Below are 23024 nucleotides of genomic sequence, written 5' to 3'. Positions count from 1 at the left end.
TCCATACCTCGAAGACAAAGGAGCTGGTCATTGAATCTGGGAAGTCCAGACCAAGTCTGTGACCAGTTCTGTTCATGGGAGCTGAGGTAGAGGCTCTGGATTCTTACAAGTACCCCGGGCTGTGGCTGGACAGCAAACTGGGTGAGACAACCCACACCAACCACCTGTACAGGAAGGAACAGACCAGGCTGTATTTTCCGAAGAGGTTGCGGTTGTTTAACATCTGCAGGAAACTCCTGGGGTTGTTCTACCAGTCTGTAGTAGCCAGCGTCATCTTTTACACCGTGGTGTGCTGGGGGGGTGCACATCCAAATAGGACTCATCCAGGCTGCACAAACTGATCAGGCGGGCTGGCTCTGTGGTTGGCATGAAGCCGGACTCTTTGATGGTTGCAGAGAACACTGGACAAATTGCTGGACATTATGGACGATGCCAGTCACCCTCTGCACACCATCATCAGCAACCAGAGGAGCCTCTCCAGCCACAGACTGCTCCTTCCCAAGTGCAGCACCAACAGACTGAAAAACTCCTTTGTCCCTCAGGCCATCAGACTGTACAACTCCTCACTCGGGGGTAGGAGGAGCAACAGGAAGACAGAGGTCAGGAATGAGAGGAACAGTTGTAGCAATTAAACCAGTATTGATCAGTTTGTCTGGTGTTTATATTGTGAATTTATATTTATATTTGCAAGCTGTTCTTTACTTTCAATTTTGATACTCTGTGTGCTTCTTACCCTGCGTGCTGCTATACAATGCTGCTGGAACTGTCAGTATTTCCCCCGGATCCCGGTGTCATGTGTTATTTTCTCCACTAGATGGCACCCTCAGTTCTGTTCCACAGCTGGATCATATGAACGACTGGTTCATGTCCTGTCCGTGCCATGAGATGATTATCCTCCATGCCATGAAGCCAGTCTATGCCAGATTCTTGCGGCGCTTTCCAGAGCCACGATCCATGTTCCAGACAGATGCCAGGAGGACCAAACTTGATTGCCTCCCTGTGACTTTGACCACGTCTTCCAGCTGCTCCCATGCACCCAGACGTCAGAGCTTCCTGCAGCTACACTGCAGGTACCTGGCCAACTCTCTAATTCCTGCATTAGAAAGAACTGTCTTCTCCTTTGTTCCAGAACCTCCCAGTATGGCTCCCATGCTGACCTGGCTCTAACCACCTGCACCGCTATCTCACTGTGGAACTCCTCGGCTCTGAGTGCAGAGTGCACCTTGACTAAACGCCAGTTAAGTTCTCTTCCTTCTCTGTGAGATTCCGTTCTCACTAACCCCAGCTTGTGACTGTAGTTTGATAAAGTACTATTCCCAAGAACTCTTATGAACTGCATGAACTCTGATATCAAACAATTGAGAACCCGGCTCAGCTGCATCAAGTCCTGCTTGATTGGCGCTGCGCTTCAACACGCAGCACTTGACGTCTGACCTTTGGATACAACTTATGAACGATGAACAATTGCTGAACACTGATCTGTTTGTCTTGAGAATATAACTTTATTTCATGAACTCTGAAACTACCTGTGTTACAACCTTTTTATGAACTGTGACTGTTTGAGGCTCCAGCATTACGAGTGTATTTCACTCACCCTGTGTGTCTTCTTCCTTAGTTCCTGGTTGCAAAGGCGTGTGTCCCACCTGGTCCTGGTCCTAGAATCCTTAGTTAACACATTCCTTCAAAACTGGCCCTGTATCCTGCAGCACCCAGATTCCACCGCTAGAGGGTGGGCCAACTCTGTCCTCAGCAGGCCACTTTAATTCCTGGTTCTTGTTAATAAATCTCCTTTCGTTTGTATTCCATCCTGGTTATTGCTCCCTTGCATTTAAGTCCATTGCCAACTAACAGTCCAGTCACGCCTGGACCCCTAAACCATAACAGGAACATCCATTTCCCTGCGGGAGTCTTCCTAAGGGATCAATAAAGTTCTATCCAATCTAATGTAGTTTTAAATTTCACAAATTTTAATTCATGTCTTTGACTTCCACAATTGACTATTGGAATGTTTTATTTTCTGGATGACCACAAAACAGTATAGGATGTCAATAGATAGGACAGAATACTGCTGCTCGAGGTTTGATCACAGCCATCCTGGCTTCCTTTCACTGGCTCCATGTGACTCGAATATCAGATTTCAAGGTTTTGTTGCTGACCGTTGTCTTGCTATCTTGCTAACCCTGTTCAGCCTTATGTGCCTCCTCGTGCCCTGCGGCCCTTGGATGCAGACTTGCTCTGTGTCTCAAGGGTTAAAAAGAAGTCAGCAGGCTTCAGAGCCTTTTCTTGCCATACTCATATCTTGCAGAACAGGTTGCCAGTTGGCATTTGAAATGTGACTTGAAGATTATTTTTAAAACATATTTTGTATTGCAGCCCCGTGACTGACTGTTCAGGGTCTACCCCGTCTCAGGATACACGCTTTGTGTTTTTAATTGTTTTTATTTTGGGATTATGGGGATGTTCATCTGCAGCTATATTCAGCACTTTGTTGATTTTTACCCGAAGCCAAAATATGGCCATTGGGTATAGCGAGGACTTTTCGTCAGTCTGTCCATCCGTCTGTCTGTGCTCAGCATAAGTCCATTCCTCTTACTGCCAGAGTGTTGAAATTCACAGGTAACATTCTTGGAAGACAGACCTTGAACAACTTCAAAGATGGCTAACCTTAATGTATTTTAAGAGGTTAAAAAGTCGCATTCGGTTATAATCTGATCCATTTCGTGTTTGAGTGACGCGGGTGACAGCCAATCAGAGTAGAGCTGCACCGTGACATCAGTCGCTGGTCTCTTCAAAACAGCTTTGTTTTGTGTGTTTATATACATGTTTCTCATATATTATGTAAAAGATAGAAAGAACTAAGCATTACTGAAAATGTTGTTTTTGGAACCTATTAACACCTCCAAACTTATTTATAAGACATTTTACAGAGGTTAGCATGGTGACATCACTTCCTAGTTTAGTGACTTGCTAACCGCTTCGTTTATGGTATATTATGTAAAAGCTAGTAAGAAATAAACACTTCTAAAACTAAAAAATGCTGTTCTTGTAACCTGATAACACCTCTGCTGTAATTTACAAGACATTTTGTACAAGTTAGCTTGCACGCTAACAAAATGCAATCATCTTGGTCACAGTAGTAGTCAGTATAGTATATTTATACATATACAGTACATTTGTAGTCAGTATAGACAGTTTCAGTTCAGATTGGAGAATGTTCCAATCAGTGGGAGCTGAAAAATTAAAGGCATTCTTTCCTGCTTCAGTGCAGACATGAGGTACATGAAAACATAACATGTAATCCGAGTGCAGAGCATAACAGCTTTCAGATCTCTGAAGAAAACTGGATAGATAGGTCCGAACCAGTCCAATAAGAGTTTTGTAAGCCAGAATCATCCAATGTGTATAACACTTCACAGACCAAGAGGGCATGCCCGTTTTGGCATACAACTCACAGTGGTGGGTGAGGCAGCTACAACCAGTGATGAATCTCAAGGCCCAATGATACAGTGGGGTCAAGGACTGTAGACAACTGGTTGAAGCACACCTATACATGGCATCACCATAGTCCAATAAGGGCAGCTATCAAGATCTTCCAAGGACTTAAGGAGAAACATGGCTTGTTTCTGTAGAGAAAGCCTAGCTTCACCCTTAATTTGGAGATCAAGTGTTTAAAATGAGGTTAAAAAGAGAGCTCCATATCAATAGTCAATCCCAAATACTTGTAGCTACTGACTAGCTCGAGAACATTACCTTGGGCAGTTTTAATTGGTGGTATGCTCTCGAAGGAAAGAGGTGATTTAGAGAAAAACATTTTGGATTTTTCTACATTCAAGACTAGCTTGAATTTCTCAAGACGGTTCAGCACCACATCAAAAGCGGACTGTAAAAATTCAAAAGCCTGTGTCACTGAGCTTGAGCAGCAATAGATTACGGTGTCATCAGCATACAGATGATAGAAGGAATTTGATAGGTTTGCACACAGGTCAGTAGTATAAAGTGTGAACAAAATAGGCCCCAAAACTGAGCCTTGGGGAACACCAGCCAACTGAACACACTGAGTACTGCTAGTCAAATACTCTGCAAACCAAGAGACAGCATTTGTAGAGACTTCAGACAACTTTATTGATCCCAAAAAGGGCAATTACGTTTACACTCCAATTACCTCAGACAAGATACAGCAATTAATCCACAATTATTACTTGTTTACCGTAATAATGGCACACATCAAAATGAAAGACAACACATATACATTTGACATTGTTTATGTGCACTAAACTTGAAGTAGTCCGTCTTCCAAATTGAAGCAAAGTGGGTGAAGGCCGCAGCAGGAGGAGCCCACGCTGCCCAGCCTGGGGGTTGAAGGCTGCAGCAGTATAAACCGCGCTGCCTTCGAGGTGGCAAGGAGGATGCCATGGTGGGGGTAGTGGAGAGACGGGGGGATGGAGGGAGGGAGACATGCGTCATGTGCAGATGAGTTAAATTTCTGTTAATTTCTGTCCGTGTGTGTGTAAAGTCTGACGTTGCTAGGCAACAGCAGGCGGGGGGGGGGGGGGGGGGGGGGGGCTGAATTCCTTCACCAAGGCTGTAGATCCTTCTGGGGGAAGAGCAGGGAATTTGGCCTTCAGGAGCCGATAAGGCTGCCATGTTGATGTTTGGCGGAGAGATACAGAATTCTATTTACTGCACCCCTGACCGTCGAGAGTCCAAATTTATGAAGAATATTCTCTGGTCCTCAGCAGTACAATTTTATGCAATGCAGTGATTTGCTCCGAGTTTGAATCCATTTTGCGTTTGAGTTCAAGAGTTCATGCAGTCTGAGACTACACAGCGTTGCCCAACTCATTAATTATGACAGACTGACGAGGGGACAAAATTCTGGAAGCAGCCGTCTTGCTAATATTCCTGTGGGTCAGGGCAGCGCACAAACCAATCAGCACCAAACCTCCCACCATAAAAGCGAATACGAATGAATCCCAAACATCTTCCACAGAGAGTGGAGCCACATGTCACACTCCATTCTCTCAGGCGTCGAGAGCAAAGCCAGCTGGGTAGGTTCCATCAGGGCACGCAGGGTCCCCAAACCCTGATCTGAGACACTATTTTGTGAAGAATTTCTAACAAAAGACTGTGATCCACAGTGTCAAATGCTTTTGAGAGATCAAGAAATAGTGGGACACAAAACGTTTTATAATTCAAAGCCTCAAATATGTCATTTAAAATTTTTAGGATAACAGTTATGGTGCTATTTTGCTTCCTAAAACCAGACTAGAGAGGGTATAAATGTTATTTGATTCTAGGAAGTCCTTCAATTGATTGCAGACCAACTTTTTAAGTAGTTTTGCCAAAACGCACAATTTAGAAATAGACCTGTAATTGTTCACGTTTGAAGGTTCACCTCCTTTTAGCAGGGGCATGACAATGGCAGATTTCCAGACTTTTGAGTTTGTTTGTGCTTAGTTTCAAATTAAAGACAGTAGTTAGGCGCTTGGCAATCATGGCTGCAGCCAATTTTTAGAAAAAAATGAATCCAAACCATCAGGACCAGCCGATTTGTTTTTGGAATCCAGCATACTCAACGCACTACAGACCTCAGAGGCACACACAGGTTTGAACCGAAATGGACAGGCAACAGGAAGACGTCTTACTTCAGCGGGTTCACTATTTGAAGCAGTTTTTTTTTTTTAGAATCAGTGTTAGGGGAATCAAACAAATGTCCTGTTGCACCAAGTGGACTGACATGAACACGAGAGATGTCAATTGAAACAAAGGAGAGGATTATTAAACTCTTAAAAGAGTAAATCATCACGCAATGTTGCAAAAGATGTTGGTTGTTCACAGTCAGCTGTGTCTAAACTCTGGACCAAATACAAACAACATGGGAAGGTTGTTAAAGGCAAACATACTGGTAGACCAAGGAAGACATCAAAACGTCAAGACAGAAAACTTAAAGCAATATGTCTCAAAATCGAAAAATGTACAACAAAACAAATGAGGAACGAATGGGAGGAAACTGGAGTCAACGTCTGTGACCAAACTGTAAGAAACCGCCTAAAGGAAATGGGATTTACATACAGAAAAGCTAAACGAAAGGCATCATTAACACGTAAACAGAAAAAAACAAGGTTACAATGGGCTAAGGAAAAGCAATTGTGGACTGGATGACTGGATGAAAGTCATATTCAGTGATGAATCTCGAATCTGCATTGGGCAAGGTGATGATGCTGGAACTTTTGTTTGGTGCCTTTCCAATGAGATTTATAAAGATGACTGCCTGAAGAGAACATGTAAATTTCCACAGTCATTGATGATAATGGGGCTGCATGTCAGGTAAAGGCACTGGGGAGATGGCTGTCATTACATAATCAATAAATGCACAAGTTTATGTTGATATTTTGGACAACTGAAAGGATGTTTGGGGATGATGAAATCATTTTTCAAGATGATAATGCATCTTGCCATAGAGCAAAAACTGCAAAAACATTCCTTGCAAAAAGACACATAGGGTCAATGTCATGGCATAGGGTCAATGTCAATGAGCAGATCTGATTTGATGCAGGTGTTAATTTGGGGGATGAAAATTTACAGAGTGATTCCATAATTTTTTCCTCAGAATTGAGTGATTCCATATTTTTTTCCTCTGCTTGGTCTAAAAAAGTAACCGTTACTGACTGCCACAATCTTTTTTTCTTGATTTCTTATAGTGTTTCTTAAAGCCAGAAAGTTGCCATTTGAAATGACTTTAGTTTTGTGTCATGTCTGTGATCTGCTTTTTTTCTACAAAATTAAACAACTGAATGAACATCCTCCGAGGCCGGTGATTCCATAATTTTTTGCCAGGGGTTGTATATATACACACACACCATGGATATTTTTAACTTTTCAATGCTACCAGGAGCCAGCTTTTTCACTTTTTCAAGATAGGAACTACTGGCTTTGAGAACCAAGAGATGAGCCAGAATACGACACCCCATCCCGGCAGAGCTAAGGATTAAACACAGGGGCTGCAAGGCTAGGGCTAAACTAAAGGCTAAGCTAACAGACAACCGGAGACACTACAAACTATCAATTCCCTCCGCGAAATGTGAACTCACTGCCCAACAAGATCGATGAGCTGTCCGCACTGAATAAACAGGATTTACAGAGAGAGTAGCTTGTTAATCTTTAGGGAGATGTGGCTAACCCACCACGTACCGGATGCTAACGTGGACCTGCTGGGATTCCCCGCTATAAAAGACGACAGAAACACTAAAGCGCATAGAAAAAAACAAAGGTGGGGGTCTCATCATATATGCAACAACCACTGGTATAACCCAGGACATATCTCTGTGAAGATGGTCTTGTGCTGCAAAGACATTGAGCTGCTAGCTGTTAACCTACAGCCATACTCTCTACCGAGGAACTGAGTCACATGATTACCATCTGTGTTTACACCCCCCCCCCAAGAATGGATGCAGCCACTGCATGTTAGAAAATTCACAGCAGTGATGATCACTCTACTTTGGCTGCATTTCACAAGGTTGTAGACTGTCCAACAAAAAAATAACAGGACAATTGACTTATTGTATGTTAATGTGAGGGATGCATACAGAGCCACACCCCTCCTCCAACTAGGTAAGTCTGATCACAACCTGGTCCACCTATAGCCACAGTATATCCCTCTGGTTCAAAGGTAGCTGGTAACCACTTGCTCTGTCTGGAGGTGGTCCTCTGAAGTGGAAAGTGTCCCGAGAGACTGCTCCATCACCACAGTCTGGAATGAGCTGATCAACCCACATGGTGAGGACATAGAGACCATGACACACTGTCTGATGGATTATCTTAACTCCTATGCAGACGTGGTCTGCCCAACCAAGACTGCTTCATGTTACCCTAACAACAAACCATGAGTAACGTGGGAAGTCAAAGCTTCAGGAGCAGAGACATGGAGGCAATGAAGGCAACACAGTGGGAGATGAAACACGGCATGAGGGAAGCAAAGGACAGCTACAGGAGAAAGAGAGAGCACAAGCTGAAACAAAATAACATGAGAGAGTCTGATAAGGTGTGAAAACCATTATAGGCCATAAAGCAAAGACCAGAGACAAAGGGGGAACAACAGAGGGCGAACAAACTTTAGAACTTCTTCAACCGGTTCAACCAGTCCATGCTCCCCCACACTCTCCATCACTGCAGACATCTTTCCCTTCTTCCCTCAGCACACCCCTCAGACATCAAAGCAGCAGCCCCCCCACTTAAACTCAACCTCCTCCATACATCACTGTGGACCAGATCAGAGGACAGCTGAGGAAGCTTCATCCCAGGAAAGCGGCAGGCCCAGACAAGGTATGTCTCCGACTACTGAAGACCTGCACGACTCAACTGGGAGAACCGCTACAACTCATCTTCAACCTTAGCTGCAGCTAGGGAGACTGCCTACCCTCTGGAAGACTTCATACATCCTTCCCATTCCTAAGAAGAACCGTCCCAGTGAGCTGAATGACTTCCGACCAGTGACACTCACTTCACACCTGATGAAGACGTTAGAGCAGCTCCCCCTCAACTTCCTTAAACCCCAGGTGCAACACGCCCAGGACTGTCTGCAGTTTGCATATAGGGCAGGTGTTGGTGTGGGAGATGCCATCTTCTACCTGCTACAAGTCCACTTGCACCTGGATAAGGGAAACAGCACAGTGAGGATTCTCTTTCTGGACTTCTCGAGTCCCTCCTTCAACACCATGCAGCCCCTTGTGCTCCAGGACAGGATGCGAGTGGACCCCTGCCTGGTCAGCGACCTCACCGACAGGCCGCAGTATGTCAGGCTGAGGGACACCACATCTGACACTGATCAGCAACACTGGCGCAGGGCACGGTGCTAGCCCCTCTTCTCTTCATCCTGTACACGTTTGACTTCTGTTACTACTCTGAGCTGTTTTCACATCCAGAAGATTGCAGATGACACAGCCATTGTTCTATGCATCAAGAATGACAGAGAAGAGTAGTACAGGAGCCTAGTGAAGTACTTTGCTGCCTGGTGGCCACACAAACCATCGACAACTCCATACCTCGAAGACAAAGGAGCTGGTCATTGAATCTGGGAAGTCCAGACCAAGTCTGTGACCAGTTCTGTTCATGGGAGCTGAGGTAGAGGCTCTGGATTCTTACAAGTACCCCGGGCTGTGGCTGGACAGCAAACTGGGTGAGACAACCCACACCAACCACCTGTACAGGAAGGAACAGACCAGGCTGTATTTCCGAAGAGGTTGCGGTTGTTTAACATCTGCAGGAAACTCCTGGGGTTGTTCTACCAGTCTGTAGTAGCCAGCGTCATCTTTTACACCGTGGTGTGCTGGGGGGGGTGCACATCCAAATAGGACTCATCCAGGCTGCACAAACTGATCAGGCGGGCTGGCTCTGTGGTTGGCATGAAGCCGGACTCTTTGATGGTTGCAGAGAACACTGGACAAATTGCTGGACATTATGGACGATGCCAGTCACCCTCTGCACACCATCATCAGCAACCAGAGGAGCCTCTCCAGCCACAGACTGCTCCTTCCCAAGTGCAGCACCAACAGACTGAAAAACTCCTTTGTCCCTCAGGCCATCAGACTGTACAACTCCTCACTCGGGGGGTAGGAGGAGCAACAGGAAGACAGAGGTCAGGAATGAGAGGAACAGTTGTAGCAATTAAACCAGTATTGATCAGTTTGTCTGGTGTTTATATTGTGAATTTATATTTATATTTGCAAGCTGTTCTTACTTTCAATTTTGATACTCTGTGTGCTTCTTACCCTGCGTGCTGCTATACAATGCTGCTGGAACTGTCAGTATTTCCCCCGGATCCCGGTGTCATGTGTTATTTTCTCCACTAGATGGCACCCTCAGTTCTGTTCCACAGCTGGATCCTATGAACGACTGGTTCATGTCCTGTCCGTGCCATGAGATGATTATCCTCCATGCCATGAAGCAGTCTTATGCCAGATTCTTGCGGCGCTTTCCAGAGCCACGATCCATGTTCCAGACAGATGCCAGGAGGACCAAACTTGATTGCCTCCCTGTGACTTTGACCACGTCTTCCAGCTGCTCCCATGCACCCAGACGTCAGAGCTTCCTGCAGCTACACTGCAGGTACCTGGCCAACTCTCTAATTCCTGCATTAGAAAGAACTGTCTTCTCATTTGTTCCAGAACCTCCCAGTATGGCTCCCATGCTGACCTGGCTCTAAACCACCTGCACCGCTATCTCACTGTGGAACTCCTCGGCTCTGAGTGCAGAGTGCACCTTGACTAAACGCCAGTTAAGTTTCTCTTCCTTCTCTGTGAGATTCCGTTCTCACTAACCCAGCTTGTGACTGTAGTTTGATAAAGTACTATTCCCAAGAACTCTTATGAACTGCATGAAACTCTGATATCAAACAATTGAGAACCCGGCTCAGCTGCATCAAGTCCTGCTTGATTGGCGCTGCGCTCAACACGCAGCACTTGACGTCTGACCTTTGGATACAACTTATGAACGATGAACAATGCTGAACACTGATCTGTTTGTCTTGAGAATATAACTTTATTTCATGAACTCTGAAACTACCTGTGTTACAACCTTTTTATGAACTGTGACTGTTTGAGGCTCCAGCATTACGAGTGTATTTCACTCACCCTGTGTGTCTTCTTCCTTAGTTCCTGGTTGCAAAGGCGTGTGTCCCACCTGGTCCTGGTCCTAGAATCCTTAGTTAACACATTCCTTCAAAACTGGCCCTGTGATTCCTGCAGCACCCAGATTCCACCGCTAGAGGGTGGGCCAACTCTGTCCTCAGCAGGCCACCTTTAATTCCTGGTTCTTGTTAATAAATCTCCTTTCGTTTGTATTCCATCCTGGTTATTGCTCCCCTTGCATTAAGTCCATTGCCAACTAACAGTCCAGTCACGCCTGGACCCCTAAACCATAACAGGAACATCCATTTCCCTGCGGGAGTCTTCCTAAGGGATCAATAAAGTTCTATCCAATCTAATGTAGTTTTAAATTCACAAATTTTAATTCATGTCTTTGACTCCACAATTGACTATTGGAATGTTTTATTTTCTGGATGACCACAAAACAGTATAGGATGTCAATAGATAGGACAGAATACTGCTGCTCGAGGTTTGATCACAGCCATCCTGGCTTCCTTTCACTGGCTCCATGTGACTCGAATATCAGATTTCAAGGTTTTGTTGCTGACCGTTGTCTTGCTATCTTGCTAACCCTGTTCAGCCTTATGTGCCTCCTCGTGCCCTGCGGCCCTTGGATGCAGACTGGCTCTGTGTCTCAAGGGTTAAAAAGAAGTCAGCAGGCTTCAGAGCCTTTTCTTGCCATACTCATATCTTGCAGAACAGGTTGCCAGTTGGCATTTGAAATGTGACTTGAAGATTATTTTTAAAACATATTTTGTATTGCAGCCCCGTGATGACTGTTCAGGGTCTACCCCGTCTCAGGATACACGCTTTTGTGTTTTTAATTGTTTTATTTTGGGATTATGGGGATGTTCATCTGCAGCTATATTCAGCACTTTGTTGATTTTTACCCGAAGCCAAATATGGCCATTGGTATAGCGAGGGACTTTTCGTCAGTCTGTCCATCCGTCTGTCTGTGCTCAGCATAAGTCCATTCCTCTTACTGCCAGAGTGTTGAAATTCACAGGTAACATTCTTGGAAGACAGACCTTGACAACTTCAAAGATGGCTAACCTTAATGTATTTAAGAGGTTAAAAAGTCGCATTCGGTTATAATCTGATCCATTTCGTGTTTGAGTGACGCGGGTGACAGCCAATCAGAGTAGAGCTGCACCGTGACATCAGTCGCTGGTCTCTTCAAAACAGCTTTGTTTTGTGTGTTTATATACATGTTTCTCATATATTATGTAAAAGATAGAAAGAACTAAGCATTACTGAAAATGTTGTTTTTGGAACCTATTAACACCTCCAAACTTATTTATAAGACATTTTACAGAGGTTAGCATGGTGGACATCACTTCCTAGTTTAGTGACTTGCTAACCGCTTCGTTTATGGTATATTATGTAAAAGCTAGTAAGAACTAAACACTTCTAAAACTAAAAAATGCTGTTCTTGTAACCTGATAACACCTCTGCTGTAATTTACAAGACATTTTGTACAAGTTAGCTTGCACGCTAACAAAATGCAATCATCTTGGTCACAGTAGTAGTCAGTATAGTATATTTATACATATACAGTACTTTGTAGTCAGTATAGACAGTTTCAGTTCAGATTGGAGAATGTTCCAATCAGTGGGAGCTGAAAAATTAAAGGCCTTCTTTCCTGCTTCAGTGCAGACATGAGGTACATGAAACAAACATGTAATCCGAGTGCAGAGCATAACAGCTTTCAGATCTCTGAAGAAAACTGGATAGATAGGTCCGAACCAGTCCCAATAAGAGTTTTGTAAGCCAGAATCATCCAATGTGTATAACACTTCACAGACCAAGAGGGCATGCCCGTTTTGGCATACAACTCACAGTGGTGGGTGAGGCAGCTACAACCAGTGATGAATCTCAAGGCCCAATGATACAGTGGGGTCAAGGACTGTAGACAACTGGTTGAGCACACCTATACATGGCATCACCATAGTCCAATAAGGGCAGCTATCAAGATCTTCCAAGGACTTAAGGAGAAACATGGCTTGTTTTCTGTAGAGAAAGCCTAGCTTCACCCTTAATTTGGAGATCAAGTGTTTAAATGAGGTTTAAAAAGAGAGCTCCATATCAATAGTCAATCCCAAATACTTGTAGCTACTGACTAGCTCGAGAACATTACCTTGGGCGGTTTAATTGGTGGGTATGCTCTCGAAGGAAAGAGGTGATTAGAGAAAAACATTTTGGATTTTTCTACATTCAAGACTAGCTTGAATTTCTCAAGACGGTTCAGCACCACATCAAAAGCGGACTGTAAAAATTCAAAAGCCTGTGTCACTGAGCTTGAGCAGCAATAGATTACGGTGTCATCAGCATACAGATGATAGAAGGAATTTGATAGGTTTGCACACAGGTCAGTAGTATAAAGTGTGAACAAAATAGGCCCCAAAACTGAGCCTTGGGGAACACCAGCCAACTGAACACACTGAGTACTGCTAGTCAAATACTCTGCAAACCAAGAGACAGCATTTGTAGAGACTTCAGACAACTTTATTGATCCCAAAAAGGGCAATTACGTTTACACTCCAATTACCTCAGACAAGATACAGCATTAATCCACAATTATTACTTGTTTACCGTAATAATGGCACACATCAAAATGAAAGACAACACATATACATTTGACATTGTTTATGTGCACTAAACTTGAAGTAGTCCGTCTTCCAAATTGAAGCAAAGTGGGTGAAGGCCGCAGCAGGAGGAGCCCACGCTGCCCAGCCTGGGGGTTGAAGGCTGCAGCAGTATAAACCGCGCTGCCTTCGAGGTGGCAAGGAGGATGCCATGGTGGGGGTAGTGGAGAGAGGGGGATGGAGGGAGGGAGACATGCGTCATGTGCAGATGAGTTAAATTTCTGTTAATTTATGTCCGTGTGTGTGTAAAGTCTGACGTTGCTAGGCAACAGCAGGCGGGGGGGGGGGGGGCTGAATTCCTTCACCAAGGCTGTAGATCCTTCTGGGGGAAGAGCAGGGAATTTGGCCTTCAGGAGCCGATAAGGCTGCCATGTTGATGTTTGGCGGAGAGATACAGAATTCTATTTACTGCACCCCTGACCGTCGAGAGTCCAAATTTATGAAGAATATTCTCTGGTCCTCAGCAGTACAATTTTATGCAATGCAGTGATTTGCTCCGAGTTTGAATCCATTTTGCGTTTGAGTTCAAGAGTTCATGCAGTCTGAGACTACACAGCGTTGCCCAACTCATTAATTATGACAGACTGACGAGGGGACAAAATTCTGGAAGCAGCCGTCTTGCTAATATTCCTGTGGGTCAGGGCAGCGCACAAACCAATCAGCACCAAACCTCCCACCATAAAAGCGAATACGAATGAATCCCAAACATCTTCCACAGAGAGTGGAGCCACATGTCACACTCCATTCTCTCAGGCGTCGAGAGCAAAGCCAGCTGGGTAGGTTCCATCAGGGCACGCAGGGTCCCCAAACCCTGATCTGAGACACTATTTTGTGAAGAATTTCTAACAAAAGACTGTGATCCACAGTGTCAAATGCTTTTGAGAGATCAAGAAATAGTGGGACACAAAACGTTTTATAATTCAAAGCCTCAAATATGTCATTTAAAATTTTTAGGATAACAGTTATGGTGCTATTTTGCTTCCTAAAACCAGACTAGAGAGGGTATAAAATGTTATTTGATTCTAGGAAGTCCTTCAATTGATTGCAGACCAACTTTTTAAGTAGTTTTGCCAAAACGCACAATTTAGAAATAGACCTGTAATTGTTCACGTTTGAAGGTTCACCTCCTTTTAGCAGGGGCATGACAATGGCAGATTTCCAGACTTTTGAGTTTGTTTGTGCTTAGTTTCAAATTAAAGACAGTAGTTAGGCGCTTGGCAATCATGGCTGCAGCCAATTTTTAGAAAAAAATGAATCCAAACCATCAGGACCAGCCGATTTGTTTTTGGAATCCAGCATACTCAACGCACTACAGACCTCAGAGGCACACACAGGTTTGAACCGAAATGGACAGGCAACAGGAAGACGTCTTACTTCAGCGGGTTCACTATTTGAAGCAGTTTTTTTTTTTTAGAATCAGTGTTGAGGGAATCAAACAAATGTCCTGCTTTAATGAAATGTTCATTAAGGTGATCTGACATGGCACATTTATCAGTCAAATTTGTAGAATCTTTGAGCAGGAAACTGGCGGGTCACTAGAAGATGTAACAGATCTCACAACCTTCCACTTTTGGGGGTCTTTTAAATTTTTGGTGATTTTGGATAAATAAAATTTGTATTTATCCTTCTTAATTAGGAAGGTGCATTTGTTGCAGAGCTGATGAAAAGCTGTCCAAACAACTTCTGTTTTAGTTTTCCTTTAACAGGTTTGCAGTTTGGGAGGAAAACCAAGGATTGTCCTTTCTCTTAATTCTAAATTTACATAGAGGAGCATGTTATTAATTAGCTGCCAGGCCAGCTCAACATCAGCTAGGAGAGATATTCGATTCCACTCAATTTCAGACAGATCATGCAAAAAAATTGTTCACAAAAATGTTTAAAGTCTCTTTTAAGTACAAAGCGTGGTTTGATTTAGGGTTGGGTCCGATCCGATCTATCTGTATCAGCTTCCGATACCAATGTAATTCACGGATCGGAATTTTCCGATACAACCTGCAGGGTTTTCCGATACAGGAAAAATCTGTGAAACATCTGAGAACCACAATTGCTGCCTTTCCTGCACAGGAGAGGAGGGGGTTTCTGAATGAAGGTGTGTCTCTCACTGAGATGCAGAGTGAGTGTTGTATGTGAGACACCTCCGTTCTGGAGATACTTTCATGGTTAGCAGCCGGCTAACAGGGAAGCACTGAGAAGTTCTGTTGTCGATACACATATACATAACAGAGATATACACATACATATATATACACATACATATATACATACACATACATATATACACATACATATATACATATATACATACACATACATATATACACATACATATACATACATATACATATATATACATACATATATACATATACATACATACATATATATACATACATATATACATATACACATATACATATATACATATATACATACATACACATCAAAAAATAAACGCAACACTTTGGTTTTGCCCCCATTTTGTATGAGATGAACGCAAAGATCTAAAACTTGTTCCACATACACAATATCACCATTTCCCTCAAATATTGTTCACAAACCAGTCTAAATCTGTGATAGTGAGCACTTCTCCTTTGCTGAGATAATCCATCCCACCTCAGGTGTGCCATTATCAAGATGCTGATTAGACACCATGATTAGTGCACAGGTGTGCCTTAGACTGCCCACAATAAAAGGCCACTCTGAAAGGTGCAGTTTTATCACACAGCACAATGCCACAGATGTCGCAAGATTTGAGGGAGCGTGCAACTGGCATGCTGACAGCAGGAATGTCAACCAGAGCTGTTGCTCGTGTATTGAATGTTCATTTCTCTACCATAAGCCATCTCAAAGGCGTTTCAGAGAATTGGCATTACATCCAACCAGCCTCACAACCGCAGACCATGTAACCACACCAGCCCAGGACCTCCACATCCAGCATGTTCACCTCCAAGATCGTCTGAGACCAGCCACTCGGACAGCTGCTGAAACAATCGGTTTGCATAACCAAAGAATTTCTGCACAAACTGTCAGAAACCGTCTCAGGGAAGCTCATCTGCATGCTCGTCGTCCTCATCGGGGTTCGACCTGACTCCAGTTCGTCGTGTAACCGACTTGAGTGGGCAAATGCTCACATTCGCTGGCGTTTGGCACGTTGGAGAGGTGTTCTCTTCACGGATGAATCCCGGTTCACCGTTCAGGGCAGATGGCAGACAGCGTGTGTGGCGTCGTGTGGGTGAGCGGTTTTCTGATGTCATGTTGTGGATCGAGTGGCCCATGGTGGCGGTGGGTTATGGTATGGGCAGGCGTCTGTTATGGATGAAGAACACAGGTGCATTTTATTGATGGCATTTTGAATGCACAGAGATACCGTGACAAGATCCTGAGGCCCATTGTTGTGCCACATCCAAGAACATCACCTCATGTTGCAGCAGGATAATGCACGGCCCCATGTTGCAAGGATCTATACACAATTCTTGGGAGCTGAAAATGTCCCAGTTCTTGCATGGCCGGCATACTCATCGGACATGTCACCCATTGAGCATGTTTGGGATGCTCTGGACGGCGTATACGACAGCGTGTACCAGTTCCTGCCAATATCCAGCAAACTTCACACAGCCATTGAAGAGGAGTGGACCAACATTCCACAGGCCACAATTGACAACCTGATCAACTCTATGCGAAGGAGATGTGTTGCACTGCATGAGGCAAATGGTGGTCACACCAGATACTGACTGGTATCCCCCCCCAATAAAACAAAACTGCACCTTCAGAGTGGCCTTTTATTGTGGACAGTCTAAGGACACCTGTGCACTAATCATGGTGTCTAATCAGCATCTTGATATGGCACACCTGTGAGGTGGGATGGATTATCTCAGCAAAGGAGAAGTGCTCACTATCACAGATTTAGACTGGTTTGTGAACAGTATTTGAGGGAAATGGTGATATTGTGTATGTGGAAAAAGTTTTAGATCTTGAGTTCATCTCATACAAAATGGGAGCAAAACCAAAATGTTGCGTTTATTTTGTTGTATACACATACACATATACATATACACACACATATATATACACACACATACGAGGTCTATTAGAAAAGTATCCGACCATTTTTTCAAAAACCATATGGATTTGAATCACGTGTGATTGCGTCAGACAAGCTTGAACCCTCGTGCGCATGCGTGAGTTTTTCCACGCCTGTCGGTTGCGTCATTCGCCTGTGAGCAGGCTTTGAGTGAGGAGTGGTCCACCCCCTCGTGGATTTTCATTGCCAGGAAATGGCGGAATGATTTGGGCTTTTTTTCCATCAGAATTTTTCAGAAACTGTTAGAGACTGGCAGCTGGAAACCATTAGAAAAATTTATCTGGCTTTCGGTGAAAATGTTACGGGCTTGGTAGAGAATAAGGAGTGTTACTGTCGCTTTAAGGACGGCCCCCAGCTGGGGGGCGCCACGCTCCGAAGCCCCATCGACAGGCTGAACGACCATTTCATTTCTAAACGATGGCGTCTGGTCGCTCCTCTTTCCATGACAAAAACTCCTGTAACAGTGGAATGTGCCGTTCATTTCCAAACTGGACGCTGTGTTTTATCCGGGACGTCGTCTGACTAGCACAGGAATTGTGAAAAGACGTGGACATCAGCACTTTTTCGGCACATTGAGACAGACGTGCGGAGGAATTCCGCGTGCGCGGTGCCGCATGGCGCAAAGCAACGCCGTGATGAAGCCTCACGGGACATGTTCTGGCATGTCCAGGCACATCCACAATTTCTCGGATAATCACTCGATGGAAAAACCACCGACAGCTGTCTGAACGCCATCTCAAAGCCGTCCTGTGAGACCAAAACGGAGGTGGTTTTGTCTCGCTCCAGTAGCGAATCCATCGTGATGCGCGAAGCCTCCGCTCGGCTTTCCATGACAAAATCTCTTGTTAAAAGTGAAATCTGCCGGAAAATGGTTGATGTCCAGCTCTTGTGATAACCAGAGAAATGGCACACGATGGTCACGGATCCAGACAGCCATCCGTTTAGAAATGAAATGGTCGTTCAGCCTGTCGATGGCGGCTTCGGAGCGCGGCGCCCCCACAGCCGCTGGGGGCCGTCCTTAAAGCGACAGTAACACTCCTTATTCTCTACCAAGCCCGTAACATTTTCACCGAAAGCCAGATAAATTTTTCTAATGGTTTCCAGCTGCCAGTCTCTAACAGTTTCTGAAAAAATTCTGATGGAAAAAAAGCCCAAATCATTCCGCCATTTCCTGCAATGAAAATCCGACGAGGGGGTGGACCACTCCTCACTCAAAGCCTGCTCACAGGCGAATGACGCAACCGACAGGCGTGGAAAAACTCACGCATGCGCACGAGGGTTCAAGCTTGTCTGACGCAATCACACGTGATTCAAATCCATATGGTTTTGAATATGGTATATATATATATATATATATATATATATATACACACACACAACCCTGGCAAAAATTATGGAATCACGGCCTCGGAGTTGTTTAATTTTGTAGAAAAAAAGCAGATCACAGACATGACACAAAACTAAAGTCATTTCAAATGGCAACTTTCTGGCTTTAAGAAACACTATAAGAAATCAAGAAAAAAGATTGTGGCAGTCAGTAACAGTTACTTTTTTAGACCAAGCAGAGGAAAAAAAATATGGAATCACTCAATTCTGAGGAAAAAATTATGGAATCACCCTGTAAATTTTCATCCCCAAAACTAACACCTGCATCATATCAGATCTGCTCGTTAGTCTGCATCTAAAAAGGAGTGATCACACCTTGGAGAGCTGTTGCACCAAGTGGATGACATGAACACGAGAGATGTCAATTGAAACAAAGGAGAGGATTATAAACTCTTAAAAGAGTAATCATCACGCAATGTTGCAAAAGATGTTGGTTGTTCACAGTCAGCTGTGTCTAAACTCTGGACCAAATACAAACAACATGGGAAGGTTGTTAAAGGCAAACATACTGGTAGACCAAGGAAGACATCAAACGTCAAGACAGAAAACTTAAAGCAATATGTCTCAAAAATCGAAAATGTACAACAAAACAAATGAGGAACGAATGGGAGGAAACTGGAGTCAACGTCTGTGACCGAACTGTAAGAAACCGCCTAAGGAAATGGGATTTACATACAGAAAAGCTAAACGAAAGCATCATTAACATAAACAGAAAAAAACAAGGTTACAATGGGCTAAGGAAAAGCAATTGTGGATGGATGACTGGATGAAAGTCATATTCAGTGATGAATCTCGAATCTGCATTGGGCAAGGTGATGATGCTGGAACTTTTGTTTGGTGCCTTTCCAATGAGATTTATAAAGATGACTGCCTGAAGAGAACATGTAAATTTCCACAGTCATTGATGATATGGGGCTGCATGTCAGGTAAAGGCACTGGGGAGATGGCTGTCATTACAATCATAAATGCACAAGTTTATGTTGATATTTTGGACAATGAAAGGATGTTTGGGGATGATGAAATCATTTTTCAAGATAATGCATCTTGCCATAGAGCAAAAACTGCAAAAACATTCCTTGCAAAAAGACACATAGGGTCAATGTCATGGCATAGGGTCAATGTCAATGAGCAGATCTGATTTGATGCAGGTGTTATTGGGGGATGAAAATTTACAGAGTGATTCCATAATTTTTCCTCAGAATTGAGTGATTCCATATTTTTTCCTCTGCTTGGTCTAAAAAGTAACCGTTACTGACTGCCACAATCTTTTTTCTTGATTTCTTATAGTGTTCTTAAAGCCAGAAAGTTGCCATTTGAAATGACTTTAGTTTTGTGTCATGTCTGTGATCTGCTTTTTTTCTACAAAATTAAACAACTGAATGAACATCCTCTGAGGCGGTGATTCCATAATTTTGCCAGGGGTTGTATATATACACACACACCATGGATATTTTTAACTTTTCAATGCTACCAGGAGCCAGCTTTTTCACTTTTTCAAGATAGGAACTACTGGCTTTGAGAACCAAGAGATGAGCCAGAATACGACACCCATCCCGGCAGAGCTAAGGATTAAACACAGGGGCTGCAAGGCTAGGGCTAAACTAAGGCTAAGCTAACAGACAACCGGAGACACTACAAACTATCAATTCCCTCCGCGAAATGTGAACTCACTGCCCAACAAGATCGATGAGCTGTCCGCACTGAATAAACAGGATTTACAGAGAGAGTAGCTTGTTAATCTTTAGGGAGATGTGGCTAACCCACCACGTACCGGATGCTAACGTGGACCTGCTGGGATTCCCCGCTATAAAAGACGACAGAAACACTAAAGCGCATAGAAAAAAACAAAGGTGGGGGTCTCATCATATATGCAACAACCACTGGTAAACCCAGGACATATCTCTGTGAAGATGGTCTTGTGCTGCAAAGACATTGAGCTGCTAGCTGTTAACCTACAGCCATACTCTCTACCGAGGAACTGAGTCACATGATTACCATCTGTGTTTACACCCCCCCCAAGAATGGATGCAGCCACTGCATGTTAGAAAATTCACAGCAGTGATGATCACTCTACTTTGGCTGCATTTCACAAGGTTGTAGACTGTCCAACAAAAAATAACAGGACAATTGACTTATTGTATGTTAATGTGAGGGATGCATACAGAGCCACACCCCTCCTCCAACTAGGTAAGTCTGATCACAACTGGTCCACCTATAGCCACAGTATATCCCTCTGGTTCAAAGGTAGCTGGTAACCACTTGCTCTGTCTGGAGGTGGTCCTCTGAAGTGGAAAGTGTCCCGAGAGACTGCTCCATCACCACAGTCTGGAATGAGCTGATCAACCCACATGGTGAGGACATAGAGACCATGACACACTGTCTGATGGATTATCTTAACTCCTATGCAGACGTGGTCTGCCCAACCAAGACTTCATGTTACCCTAACAACAAACCATGAGTAACGTGGGAAGTCAAAGCTTCAGGGCAGAGACATGGAGGCAATGAAGGCAAACAGTGGGAGATGAAACACGGCATGAGGGAAGCAAAGGACAGCTACAGAGAAAGAGAGGCACAAGCTGAAACAAAATAACATGAGAGAGTCTGATAAGGTGGAAAACCATTATAGGCCATAAAGCAAAGACCAGAGACAAAGGGGGAACAACAGAGGGCGAACAAACTTTAGAACTTCTTCAACCGGTTCAACCAGTCCATGCTCCCCCACACTCTCCATCACTGCAGACATCTTTCCCTTCTTCCCTCAGCACACCCCCTCAGACATCAAGCAGCAGCCCCCCCACTTAAACTCAACCTCCTCCATACATCACTGTGGACCAGATCAGAGGACAGCTGAGGAAGCTTCATCCCAGGAAAGCGGCAGGCCCAGACAAGGTATGTCTCCGACTACTGAAGACCTGCACGACTCAACTGGAGAACCGCTACAAATCTCTTCAACCTTAGCCTGCAGCTAGGGAGACTGCCCACCCTCTGGAAGACTTCATACATCCTTCCCATTCCTAAGAAAACCGTCCCAGTGAGCTGAATGACTTCCGACCAGTGACACTCACTTCACACCTGATGAAGACGTTAGAGCAGCTCCCCCTCAACTTCCTTAAACCCCAGGTGCAACACCCCAGGACTGTCTGCAGTTTGCATATAGGGCAGGTGTTGGTGTGGGAGATGCCATCTTCTACCTGCTACAAAGTCCACTTGCACCTGGATAAGGGAAAAGCACAGTGAGGATTCTCTTTCGGACTTCTCGAGTCCCTCCTTCAACACCATGCAGCCCCTTGTGCTCCAGGACAGGATGCGAGTGGCCCCCTGCCTGGTCAGCGACCTCACCGACAGGCCGCAGTATGTCAGGCTGAGGGACACCACATCTGACACTGATCAGCAACACTGGCGCAGGGCACGGTGCTAGCCCCTCTTCTCTTCATCCTGTACACGTTTGACTTCTGTTACTACTCTGAGTTTTCACATCCAGAAGATTGCAGATGACACAGCCATTGTTCTATGCATCAAGAATGACAGAGAAGAGTAGTACAGGAGCCTAGTGAAGTACTTTGCTGCCTGGTGCCACACAACCATCGACAACTCCATACCTCGAAGACAAAGGAGCTGGTCATTGAATCTGGGAAGTCCAGACCAAGTCTGTGACCAGTTCTGTTCATGGAGCTGAGGTAGAGGCTCTGGATTCTTACAAGTACCCCGGGCTGTGGCTGGACAGCAAACTGGGTGAGACAACCCACACCAACCACCTGTACAGGAAGGAACAGACCAGGCTGTATTTTCCGAAGAGGTTGCGGTTGTTTAACATCTGCAGGAAACTCCTGGGGTTGTTCTACCAGTCTGTAGTAGCCAGCGTCATCTTTTACACCGTGGTGTGCTGGGGGGGTGCACATCCAAATAGGACTCATCCAGGCTGCACAAACTGATCAGGGGGCTGGCTCTGTGGTTGGCATGAAGCCGGACTCTTTGATGGTTGCAGAGAACACTGGACAAATTGCTGGACATTATGGACGATGCCAGTCACCCTCTGCACACCATCATCAGCAACCAGAGGAGCCTCTCCAGCCACAGACTGCTCCTTCCCAAGTGCAGCACCAACAGACTGAAAAACTCCTTTGTCCCTCAGGCCATCAGACTGTACAACTCCTCACTCGGGGGTAGGAGGAGCAACAGGAAGACAGAGGTCAGGAATGAGAGGAACAGTTGTAGCAATTAAACCAGTATTGATCAGTTTGTCTGGTGTTTATATTGTGAATTTATATT

The 23024-nt window shown here is 44.5% G+C and overlaps 1 long non-coding RNA gene across 1 annotated transcript; it reads left to right on the top strand.

Moving 5' to 3' along the window:
* Nucleotides 1-275: 275 nt before the first annotated feature.
* Nucleotides 276-22733, top strand: LOC117507588. Its single transcript, XR_004559773.1, has 3 exons — nucleotides 276-300; nucleotides 16446-16449; nucleotides 22663-22733. It is a non-coding gene; the product is annotated as an uncharacterized LOC117507588 (long non-coding RNA).
* The last annotated feature ends 291 nt before the right edge of the window (nucleotides 22734-23024 follow it).

The sequence above is a fragment of the Thalassophryne amazonica genome, chromosome 3 (genome assembly GCF_902500255.1).
Source record: "Thalassophryne amazonica chromosome 3, fThaAma1.1, whole genome shotgun sequence".
In the NCBI taxonomy this organism is placed as follows: Eukaryota; Metazoa; Chordata; class Actinopteri; order Batrachoidiformes; family Batrachoididae; genus Thalassophryne; species Thalassophryne amazonica.
Note: the sequence above shows the minus strand (reverse complement) of the source record. Positions and strands in the feature narration are given on the sequence as shown.